The following is a 12,622-nucleotide window of genomic DNA, read 5'->3' on the forward strand; positions in this document are numbered from 1 at the left end:
CTCTGTATATGTTTCAGCCTCTAATTACGTCTCTCCAGGCTATTATGCTGAGTCATTTGTAATCTTGAGTTGTCAGGCGCAAGCAGGAGTGTGAGAAGAGAATCCCCAGTGGCAGTTTACGCATGATTCATGATGCAGGCAGTTCTTACTCCCATAAGCAGGTTCTTCAAGTGCATGCCATAGTGAGCAAACAATGAGCTAAAGTTAGAAACCACCATATCAGTTGCAGGGGTGTGTCAGTGAGCGAAGAATGTCTCTCTCGCTTGGAAATAATCCAAATATATCCTTGCCCAGAGATGGCACTATTGAACCTTTGTTCTCCAACACAATGGAAATGGACTGCCTTCAAGTCGATCCCAGCTTACGGCGACCCTGTGAATAGGGTTTTCATGGTAAGCGGTATTCAGAGGGGGTTTACCATTGCCTTCCTCTGAGGCTGAGAGGCAGTGACTGGCCCAAGGTCAGGAGGGGATTAATCAGCTTCTGCCAGTGGGTTATTTCTGGACTTTGCCTTAAGGAAATGCTTCCGTGTGGAGCCCAGCTGTGTCTTACATTTACCAATGGGGTGTGCATTTGCTGTCATCACAAAGAGGAAGTGGAAGCAAATGAGTCCCGCTTCTTTCAGTTTTCAGCTGTTATGAAACAAATGCCACAAGTAATAAACAGATGCAACTGGGGTTTGTCTTTGTACCCCCATTCATTAATCATTCATAGCCTACCTTTTCATTGCAGCAGCAGAGTTCCTCTTGGCACCTGCCTGCGGGTGGCCACATTTCCTCATAAGACCTTGAAATGCATCCTTCTGGAGCATTCAGTGCAGGGGGTTGCCATCCCTGGACTAGAACACATGTTCTAGAACAATTCCAGGACTAGAAAAATCTGCCCTTTTTATGAGCAACTCATCCTGCAGGATGAGTCTGGAATAAAGCCCATGTATGTAGCCTGAACGCTGAGTTCTCTTCATTTGCCATATATAAGAGGCACATGTGAATTGTCCCGATCCCGTCCAGGAGAGCTTTGCTCTCTGGATTTCCATACAATAAATCTGGAGGAGTATGATGGAGAATATAATCACAGCAAGTACCTTTTAAAAAAAACACTTTTCTACAGAGGTCTGTATAGCTGGCTTCCCCCATATATTTTTTATTAGCCAAATTTCTCTCTCCCCCACCCACCAAGGGTTGTGCATAAGTGCTATGTTCAGGAGATATTACTTTCTGTTTGCCCTTGTATCATGGGAGGTAGTTGTAGTAAATGATGGATTAATTCCCAGGCCATTTCCTATTGTATTACCAATGGTGCACCTGTATCCCACCATTTGACTTGGGGTCGCTATGGGGCAAATGTGTGGGAACCATTTAATTTTTTTATTTTAAATAAATTTGTGATGATCCCAGAAACCGTGCCTGTAATACTGAAGTATTTTTTTAAAAATCATAGAGATGTGCTTTGTTGTTTTAAAGATACAGCTGCAACCTGCACTGCAGACGACAGTGGCCAAGTCAATAACACACGTGAGACCAATGTGGGAACAGAGATGGATCCCAAGTCCACTCAAAAGAAGGAATGGGCTGAGGAATGTCATGGTGTATATTTCCTCCATCTTGCCTGCAATCTTACAAGTGCTTACCTTGAGGTTTGCCCCACCGATGACAATGCTACTTACTTCACAGTTGATATCGGTTGCATGGAGGATAAGGCTTTCAGTGATGGCCATGTTGCTGGAAACTGCAGGGGAAGGAGGAGAGTGCTCTTGCGATCAGGTCCTGATTGTGGGCTTCCTGTGGGCATCTGGTTGGCCACTGTGAGAACAGGATGCTGGACTAGATGCGCCACTGGCCTGATCCAGAAGGCTCTTCTTATGGTGTTATCTATTGGGTTGATCAGAAAGTGAGCATTTAGTGCTGTCGATCCATATTTGGCTAATAAAAATATTCTGGTGTCTTTTTATTCTGCATTGTTAGATTTACGCTGCTGGATTCTCTGTTTTTCTGCTATAGTGAATTCTTCAATGTATACTGAAATTTCAGAAAGGGGATTCTTTAATGTTTAAGAGTGTTCATCATAATATTTATTTATTTATTTATTACATTTGCATACCGCCCCATAGCCAAAGCTCTCTGGGCGGTTTACAACAAGAGGACTTCCAGAGTGACTTACAACAACTTGGGACCAGAATATTTAAGGGTCCACCTTGCCCAGCATCTGCACTCCTCAGATCGGGCACTACAGAGAAAACCATATGCCCCCAAAGTGCACTTAGCCTGTATTGGAAACCGGGCTTTTAGTGTTGCAGCTCAAGCTCTTTCGAATCAATGACCAGCCAAATTCAAAGAGGCATCTAGCTTGATGATGCTTAGGTGCCTACTAAAGACATTTTTGTTACAAAGGCTTTCCCTGCAGTGCAACCCAATCATTTATGGAACATCAATTTTATACCTGATGAAATTGTTTTGCTGTTTTTTGTGCCTGTATGGATGATTTTATTGTTTTTGGAGTTTGTTGAATTGATTTGATTTGTGTTTGTAAGCTAGTGTTTGCATGTGTTTTCTGTTTTTATGTTGCATGTTGCTTCAATGGGCTTTATGCTGTGATATGGTCTATATATTTGTATAGCAACAGCAACACAATAAGAATCTATAAAACTTTGTTGTTCTTATGCCCCTTCAAGTCAAATTCAATTTATGGCGACCTTATGAAACAGTGGCCTCCAATAGCATCTGTCAAGAACCTGTTGGGCTGCCCTTAAGGTCGGTCCGGAAGCTGCAGCTGGTGCAAAATGCGGTAGCGAGACTGCTCACTGGGGCTGGGCATCGCCAACATGTCACCGCACTGCTGAAGGAATTGCACTGGCTGCCCATTTGCTACCAGCCCAAGTTCAAGGTTCTAGTTCTGGTGTACAAAGCCCTATACAGCTTTGGACCAGGATACCTGAAAGACCATCTTATCCCTTATATACCCAGTCGATCACTGCACTCTGCAGGTGAGGGCCTCCTGCAGAGACCATCTTATCAGGGGATTTGTTCCTCACAACATAGGAAATGGACTTTTGGAATTCCCTCCCCTTAAATATCAGACAGGCGCCATTTCTGTTATTTTGTTGGCGCCTATTGAAGACCTTCCTCTTTCAACAAGCCTTTTAAGTTGAGACCTTATTCCAGTATGCGTCTGTGTTGGAATTGCTTTTTAATATGTTTTTAAACCTTTTTTTTTTTTAAAAAAAACACCAATATGTTTTTAATCGTTTTTTTTTTAGATGTCTTTGAAGCTTTTGGGAGACCAGGGTTCGAATCCCCACACAGCCATGAAGCTCACTGGGTGACCTTGGGCCAGTCGCCGCCTCTCAGCCTCATGAAAACCCTATTCATAGGGTCGCCATAAGTCGGAATCGACTTGAAGGCAGTATATTTACATTTTTTTTGTTTTAATCTATTTTAAAGTCCGTTTTTTTATGTTTTAAAGTGTTTTTAGTGCTTTTGTTTGCTGCCCTGGGCTCCTGCTGGGAGGAAGGGTGGGATATAAATCAAATAATAAATAAATAAAGAATGAACCTATCCAATGAAAAAACAGCAGAGAAGCATTAAAATCAGTGATCACACCAAAAGATCTAAGGGTTAGAGATTGTTGAAATGCAACTTGTCCCTCAAGTGCTCCAGTAACTGTTTTGAAAGAAAGCAAGTCACATGATGCCTTACACATGGATGATCAGTTGTAAACCAGCTGCTCTCCTAACGCAGCTTCACAGGGGTCATGAGCCCAGCATGCACAAGGTCTGCGGTTCAGTCTCCGGCTAAAATAGTCTCAGGTCAGTGGGACACAGGGAAAGACCCTTAGCTGAGACCTTGTGTTCATATTTCACACAAATATTTACTGCTGTTGCACACATGATGTTTTCTATCAATGGCAGTTAGCCACGATAACTGTACAGGAAGAGAGGACGCTACCTTATACCAAATCAAACCATTGGTCTGTGCAGTTCAGCACTGTTAGCACTGAAACTGCAGGGTTTCAGACAAGAGTCTCTTCCAGTCCTACACAAGAGATGCCAGGGATTGAACTAGGACCCAGGACCAGCCCCAGACATGCCAGGGCCCTTGGGCACAAGCCTGCCCCAGGGCCCAGCACTCCCCTTCCATGATTCGTGGCAGGATCGCTGCTGGGGATCGCACACCCTGCTATTCCCTTACTTAACCTACCTTTCTCAGCTGTTCTGTGGTTGCACACACACCACTGCCCTTAACAAAGATAGCGGCCGAGGTTTCCCTAAGGGGCTGAAGCCTATGCCACCATCTTGGCTTATGGCAGGGATGCGCGTGCGCAGCACACATGCATGCCATTAGCCAAGATGGCAGCAGAGGCTTCAGCCCCTTAGGGAAACCTCGGCTGCCATCTTTGTTAGGGGCAGTGCTGCGTGTGCAACCGCAGAAAAATGTATGTTAAGCAAGGGAATGGCGGAGCTCCGAAGCTCTCGCCGTGTGATCCGCTGCAGCGATCCTGCTGTGAATCGCAGAAGGGGAACAGGGCCCGAGTAGTCCCAGGGGCCCTCAGCCAGTGCCCCACCTGGCTGTCCTTTGGAACCAGCCCTGCTAGGACCTTCTGATGCAAAGCAGATGCATCACTGTTAAGTCCTTCCCTACTGACTTATGGTACCTCTGGGTTCAGGGGGCATGTGACTCTCAGTGCTAGCTTGGCAAATAATTTCTTTGAGTGACACCAAGATCTAGTACAGGTATGGAGAACCTTTAGCTCACCAGATGTACAACTCCCACCATCTCTGGCTATTGGCCATGCTTGCTGGGGCTGATGGGAGCTGTAGTTTGCACCTTTACTTTGAACAATGCTTTTAAATCATGTTCAGTTATGTTTGACTTTTATTTTCTGTACATCGCTGTGAGATTCTTTGCAACTATGAACTTTTCTTAATAAACAAATAAATAGTTCAGAGACATCTGGAGGCCCAAGGTTCCCCATATTATGAGGGGAGAACTTACCTCCATCCACTTATATATTGCCGTATGGTTTTATAATTTCATTTTATTTTATGTTTTTTTAGTTATTTAAAACATTTATATACTGCTTAATCATTTGCATTTCTAAGCGGTGTTGATGAACCACTTCCTATACAACGTCTCAAGGTAACTAACAAAAACTTAACAATTGGACTGCCTTCAAGTCGATCCCGACTTATGGTGACCCTATGAATAGGGTTTTCATGGTAAGCAGTATTCAGAGGGGGTTTCCCATTGCCTCCCTCTGAGGCTAGTCCTCCCCAGCTGTCGAGGGCCTGCTCAGCTTGCCACAGCTGCACGAGCCAGCCCCTTCCTTGTCCGCAACTGCCAGCTGGGGGGCAACTGGGCTCCTTGGGACTACGCAGCTTGCCCACTACTGCACAGGTGGCAGGGCATGCCACCCCTGAGCCACTCCCTGTGGGGTGATCTTTAGCTGGCCCTTGACACCCAGGAGACACGAGCAGGGATTTGAATTCACAGACTCTGGACTCCATGCCAGGCTCTCCTCCTCATTGTGCTATACCAGCTCAATTAAAATCTGTTTCACATCCAATGCAGATAAAGACTGGGTTTAAAATCTCCACTCAAAAGCCTTGTTGAAAAAGGGAGGTTTTCAATAGGTGCTGAAAAGGCAATAGAGAGGGTGCCTGCCTGATATGTAGTAGAAGGGAGTTCCAAAGGATAGGTGCTGCCACGCCTATATCGTACAGAAAAGACCTCCTGATGAGATGAAATCTGCAGCAGGTCCCCTCCTGCAGAACACAGTGATTAACTGAGAACAGAAGGGGTGAGGCAATCTTTTAGGTGTCCTGGTCCCAAGCTGTATAGGGCTTGGTCCACCCATACCAGTACCTTGGACTTACCTAGTAGCTAACTGGCAACCAGTGCAATTGTTTCAGCAGTGGCATAACATGATGGTGATAGTTTGCCCCCTCCCCAATAATAGGGGTTATATCCAAGTTTTATTCAGAATTTTATTTATTGAAATTAATGGACCTAAGTTAGTCATGTTGATTAATTTCAACGGGTCTACTCTGAGTAGGACTAGCACTGCATACAACCCAATGCCTATATAAGCGAGCACCCTGTAAAAAAATGTTTGTGTGTTGTGAGCACCTTCAAAACTCCTTTATCTAGGAGATTTCACCAGCCCTGTAGCCAGGGTGGGGGAATGGGGGCACCCCTCCAAGCTATCCTTTGCCTCCTCTCAGAATTTTTTTCTGGAAACTGTATTTTTAATTTGTGACATGCATGCTGGTCACTGACATGACAGACGATGACAACCCCCATTTAAAGAATGACAGCTTGTTTTAAGAACAGGAGCAATTTAAGAGTGGATTTTTCATAATCATAGCCACCCTATAATTACTTAAGTGATCCTTAAGTGATCCTGAAAAAAAACAGCTTGTAGAGTAACGTGACCCTTGAAGAGTTAAATATTAGAACTTTGTATTATTGGGTGGAGTTAGACTCCACCCCTTAGACTTTCCTTTGCCCTGCTTTTCAGTTTCAGTTTCAGGTGTGTTCTTTACCCAGCCAGCAGTAAAGAAGCATGTTTGTATGCCTGCAGTAATAAGTAAGAGTTTGTTTCTTCTGCAGTTATTATGATGGTAGAGCAGGATTGGATGCTTCTTGCTAAAGGGTGAAATAAAGAGATAACTTAAAGTGATCTGAAAAAAAATATCTACCCTAAGTTACTATTTACTCTTTTAAAGCACTCACTATACTCACAATCATAGTGGTTGTTTTTTTCTTGAGTACTTGGCAAAGGATGAAAACATCCCTAGAGGAACAGAAACACTGCTGTGCACACTACAATTGGCTGGCCGGCCGGCCGGCCACCTAGGCTGTCATTCAGGCCTAATTTCTGATTTTCCCAATATGTACAGCTCAACATGAGGCCTTTTCAGGGTTCAGTGACTCACAAGCACTTAGCAAATTTGATTTTTCTTGCATTTGAAAAAAAAAGACAGCTAACCTTAATTTTGGTTTTAAAAATTACATTACATTAATTCTAGGAAAAACCAAACACTGTAACTGTTCTAAAGTATGGTTTTAGGTGCTATGCATTTTCTCTCTCTCTCTGAAAAGCTATATTGTAAAGCTACCATTCAGAAAGCTTTCTTGCATGTTTATCAAGCATTTTTATAATCTTACAGAAGGAAGTCTATTATGCAGTAAATGTTTTACTATAGTTAAGGACTTAATCTCATTGACTTCAACAAGGAAATTATGTTGCAATAGGCAAATGTTGCATGTTCACTTACAGGGAATATTTGGGAAATATCCCATGTACCTGTTCACCATGATGTAACTTCCTTATGGGTGGGGTTAGTTACCTGGTTTCCTCCTTCCTTTGTCCTGGAGGATTTTTTGAATATTCTCCATTGCTGATCTATCCACCGTAGAGAGAGGCCGCATGGCAAATGATGCTCTCTGCTGAGAGCATCAATACCAAACACCCAAAATGGACTGAGACGTCTATTTTCTTTCATCTAAGCTACAGCCTATGTTTCTAACATATGAGGAGGTCGTGAGTAAATGTTTTTATCTTTTACCTAAGAAGATTGTGTCTGTTGTTATTTATATAGAGAAAGGTGAGGCTGGTTACATTCTCGCTCTGCTGCTTGTGTTTTTATATCTCTGCTAAGAAATAGGACCAACCAAATTAGTTCCTATTTCTCTGTGGTATTTTTATAATACCAAACAAATTACACATACTGTTCTCAGCACCACGCTCCCTAAATGCTTAACTATGGTTGCATTGTAATGTGCTCTCGCTCTGTTTCTAAACCTGTTTTTTTGGTAAGGATGTTGTCATGATACAAGATTAAAACAGATTTTTGAGAAAACAAGCTCCACAGTAGTTTTTACTTCTTAGTTATAGCATAAACTGTTTTGTTTTACACCTTTTGGTATCCACCTTTTGGTATCCCTTTGTTCACCGTATCCTTAACATCCTTTTGTCTTAAGAAACAAAAATTATACCAGTCATTTAATTCCAAGTGTTCATACTAAATTTTCTGTTAACTTACATAATGGGCTATGTAAAGGTCATGTTAACACACTCTCTGCATAGAGGAGAGTGTCCCTTCTCCTGGCCCTCACATCCTCTCCACCAGTGGGGGTGGGGGTGGCTGGTGCTGTGCACCTCCCCCCCAATGCCTCACCTAGAAATGTGGCTGCCCTACCTAACAAGGAAGGCTGGCTACAGAGCTGGGCTTCCCAGAATGGAAAAGCTCCCCCTCCCAACAAGAAAGGATGCCTTGAAGACACAGACTAGGCACGCTGCCTGCCTGAGGATGCTTCATGGCAACCCCAAGCCTGCAAGGAGAAAGACAGTCCATTTTCCTGTCCTACAAAACATTATTGACACTACTTCTGGGAATGGCTTGGAAAGGCGGCTGTCAATCCATCACAGATCAATACTATAGTTTCAAGTCAAGGCTCAGCACAGATGTGATGCTGCCTCCTTCCCTTTAATTTACATTCATTGGTGGCATTTACCAGAACTATCTTGTAATTCAGAGAAGGAGGGGAAAGGGTATTTGCATTTCCCCTTAAACATCCTCTTTTCATGCAATCCACCAAAGAAATTAATTAGGAAATATTTGATGTTTCTTCATATTTCAGGAACAAGCAACAAGGGAGTGGGTATCATTCAATAAAGTGGAATGGAGGGGGGGGTGCCCCAGAATGACAAAAAGAAAAACGTAGATAGGAAAATACCAAAAGTTTAATGAGGAGCGTGTATTTTTAAAATGATCTTGTAAAAAGCCCAACACGTTTCGGCTAACAATATACAGCCTTCATCAGGGGCTAGAAGAAACAAATATAGAATAAAATAAATATACAATTTGTTTTAAGTCTTTATGTACAGTTTCTAATATCAAAAGGAGAGGCGCACCCCTAGTAGATCATTTTTCAGATTGCAGACATACCCTTACGGATTTTGAATTTTGGGTTTTGGAAAAGACACATGGACATAATCCAAGCGTACTTTTAAAGAAAGAAATAGCATGGACCTTAAAATTAAACACTCTTTCTCCACATGGGTTGAATGAAGACATGGACTTTCTTCCCCTTCTGTAATGGTATGTACTTTAGATACGATCCCTTAAGAAAGACTGCAGTGAATCACCTAATTAACACTCCAGCTGTGACCATTCATGACTGACTATAACTAACCCAACGGTTTCCAGCAGGCACGTTTATTAGATTTGTTCTGATGATCATGATATCGATTACTAATACCCTCTTACAAGCATTTCTGGCTGAGACTAACATATGTATCCAGGCATTCAGTAATTGGTATGTGAGCAGAGAAGTTTCCTTTTTATTTTCCCACCATGTTCTATATTAGAAACTGTACGTTAAAAACAAATTGTATATTTATTTTATTCTATATTTGTTTCTTCTAGCCCCTGATGAAGGCTGTATATTGTTAGCGGAAACGCGTTGGGGTTTTTACAAGATCATTTTAAAAATACACGCTCCTCATTAAACTTTTGGTATTTTGCTATCTACGACGTTCCTTTTGTCATTCTGTGGCACCACCACCACCCTCCTCCATTCCTCTTCATATTTCAATCAGATCTTATCTGCATGCAGTGATTTTATTTTTTGGTACTCATAGCTTGATAAAGTGTTGTGGGTGCCAGCACAAAATAGCTACCACAGGCAGCAAAAAAGAGGCGACATACTCCGCACCATTGAGTACCATCCCATTGAATATACTGATTGCCTCTTAGCTCTTCTGCCTGTTTACCTTAATGCCCTTCCATCTCCTCCTGTCACCATGACAGCCTCTTTTGCAAAGACCATGACCAGAGGTGTAATGGTCCAGGATCACAGGGGGTCTTAGACCCTTTATTTTTTTGGGAGCAGGGTCCCAGCAGGTTCCCTATGTCTCCAACATTCTATGAGCCAATCAGCATGAAAGGGGAATGTGTGAGCCACTGAGAAGAGTCTTCTAGCATGCTTCCTTGTCCTTTCCTGTTGATTGGAGTCAATCAGAGTGAAAGGAGGTGAGTCAGCCATTGGGAAGACTATTCTCAGTAGCTAACACATTTCCCTTTCATGCTTATTGGCTCCTAGGAACATCTGTTGTCGTGGGAAAAGTTGCACGTAGGAAGAACTGAGGAGTGTGAAGATGATCACGGGGAGCAAGGGGGTATAGCTGTGAGGGGACCTGGCATGACTATCATGAAGGGACCCTGCCCTTCTGGATTTGTCACTATACTACTGACAATGCCTTGCAGCACCCACATGTGTCTGGGGTGGTATATACAGTATATGTCTCCTTCTGATTCATGTCCTTGATTGATTGCTCAGTTGATTTTACTTATATTCTGCTGTCCTTTTGGCAAACTCAGAGTTCACCTGCTGGCTTGCAGCTCCTGGTGATTTCCTACCCGGGCATGGATCAGCCCCACCTGTTCTTAGCTTCATCTGTGTCTCAGTATCAGACGATGCTGAATCATTCACAGGGACCCTTCTGTGTACAGCGATGAACATTACATACAGCAGTGCAGTGCAGTGCAGGCTGGTGGCTCCAATGTCAGTGGGGCAGTGAATCCGCTGAAAGCACCTTGGACAGCTCCTTGGAAGTTCAGAATAAAACCCGGAGTGGATTCACTGCCCCGCTGACACGGGAGTCACCAACCTGCACTGTACCAATGTATGGTGAGAGATTGAAACATAAGCCATGAAGTGTTCTGGTTTGAATGAAACATTTGCTCTAAGGAAGCTACTTTTGTGTCAAGCTTCAGTAACAATAACACTGACCTACCTTGCAAGACTGCTATGAGGATTTGATATTCATTTATTCACTTATTTATTTAAAAGCATTTATAGACCGCTTAATATTTCTGACACCTCTAAGTGGTGTACAGTCTAAAAAACAATCATTAAATAAAAAGAAAGACCTAAAACCCGGTAAAATAACAATATACGAACACATAAAAGCATTCAAAAGCAAATAAAAGGAAATTTTGGACACCTCAAAACACATAAAACAGAGTCCAGTCTGGTAAGGGAAAGCCTATACAAAAAGATAAGACTTCGAGAGACATCTGAAGCAACAGATAGCTGAGGGAAGGGGATTCCACAGTACAGGGGCAACAGCAGAAAATGCCAGTTTTCCAGGTCACTGCCCTATGATATTCTGTAGGGTGAGGAGCCATTAGTAGAATTTCCCAGATTATCGAAGTGATTTGATAGGTTCCTACAGGCCTTATGTAGCAAACCCAGGTTTCCTGGCACATAATGGCCTCATTTTGCACATAACACTGAGTCAAACTTTGGCTACAGATGGTGGTTAAGGAGGGGAGACTTTGGCCCCAATCCCGGGTTTGGATGTCACTCTAAGTCAAACCTTGGCTAGCTGCCCTATCTCACTGAGTGAAGAAGCCTGGAGAGAAGGAGCAAAGCAGGTGTGAGCTGCTCTCCAGCAGCTAGGAAATTCGAGCCTCCTGAAGTGTTCCAGGAACTGGCATTCAGAAGCATACTGCCACCGACAGTGGAGGGAGAGGGTGGTTTTCAAGTAAATTCTTGCACTCGCACAATGATTATCACAAGCGCAACAGGACTTTCCCTCTTTTCCTTCCATTGTACGTGCCACACATCATCCCCCAAAGCCATCTGCTCTGGAAGGTGGGGGGAAACCCCAGAACAGATTTAGGGAGCATGCGGAGGGGAGGAGAGGGGGAGAATGTTCTGTTAGTGCAAGGATTTTCCTTGTGTAAAGAGATAATCTGTTTAGTGTCACATTGAGTACAATCCAGCTTCCTCTCCCCACCTCAATCCACAGCCCTCCTGGTCCTGATGAGAGCACCAAGTTCATCCCAGTGCACAATGCTTTGTCTGGGACTTTATGTCTGTTCAAGGTCCATGTCCATTATCTGCATAACCCTTGAGTCCCTCTGTGTTGGTTTCCATCATAACAAATAGCAACGGGATTATTTAATACCCATGGGGATGTCCGCGTGGATATGAAAGTGAGACTTGATTTCAAGCCAAGAGAATTTCCCTTTGCATTTTTTCAGATTTCCCTAGCTGTTGCTTATTTTCATTTGTTTGTTTATTGTTTCATTATTTCCCCCTTGGGAAACCTTAATGGGTTCTGCCGGCAATAATGTGATGAAAGAGTCATAAGGTTTCTTGCTTACTAATAATGGCAAAGGCTTGGCGCTGTATTCCTAAAATAAGCCTGTGAGCCTTGCTGCTGGTGCCACTGGGGTAAAGCATGTAAATGGTGGATATGTTCTAGAAAATAACATACAAAAATCATTATAAGGGAGAATTTCTTTGCAAAATGTGTATATTAGAAAAAATTGCATATAAATACATGTCTATTAGGAGAATTTTGCATTAAAATGCTCAGGAATTTTCATGAGGCCTTTCTTTAAAAAAAATTGCAAACTGACTTGAAAATGTGGAGAACTGAATTTAAGATTGGAGGAATGAGAAATGGAAATTGACATGTTTGTCCATCAGTAATAGCAGTGTATGTCCAGGCTTTATACAGAACTTCCACTGATTACCGGGGGGGGGGGGAGGATCAGGTGTAAAATTTCTGGAAATTTTGAAGCCATGGTTTTTCTAATGGATTT

The 12,622-nt window shown here is 42.9% G+C and overlaps 1 long non-coding RNA gene across 1 annotated transcript; it reads left to right on the forward strand.

The window, feature by feature from the left end:
• Positions 1 to 9,240: 9,240 nt before the first annotated feature.
• LOC133386550 (uncharacterized) lies at positions 9,241 to 9,535 on the forward strand. Its single transcript, XR_009763191.1, has 2 exons — positions 9,241 to 9,320; positions 9,431 to 9,535. It is a non-coding gene; the product is annotated as an uncharacterized LOC133386550 (long non-coding RNA).
• The last annotated feature ends 3,087 nt before the right edge of the window (positions 9,536 to 12,622 follow it).

Source organism: Rhineura floridana, chromosome 6 (genome assembly GCF_030035675.1).
Source record: "Rhineura floridana isolate rRhiFlo1 chromosome 6, rRhiFlo1.hap2, whole genome shotgun sequence".
NCBI lineage: Eukaryota > Metazoa > Chordata > Lepidosauria > Squamata > Rhineuridae > Rhineura > Rhineura floridana.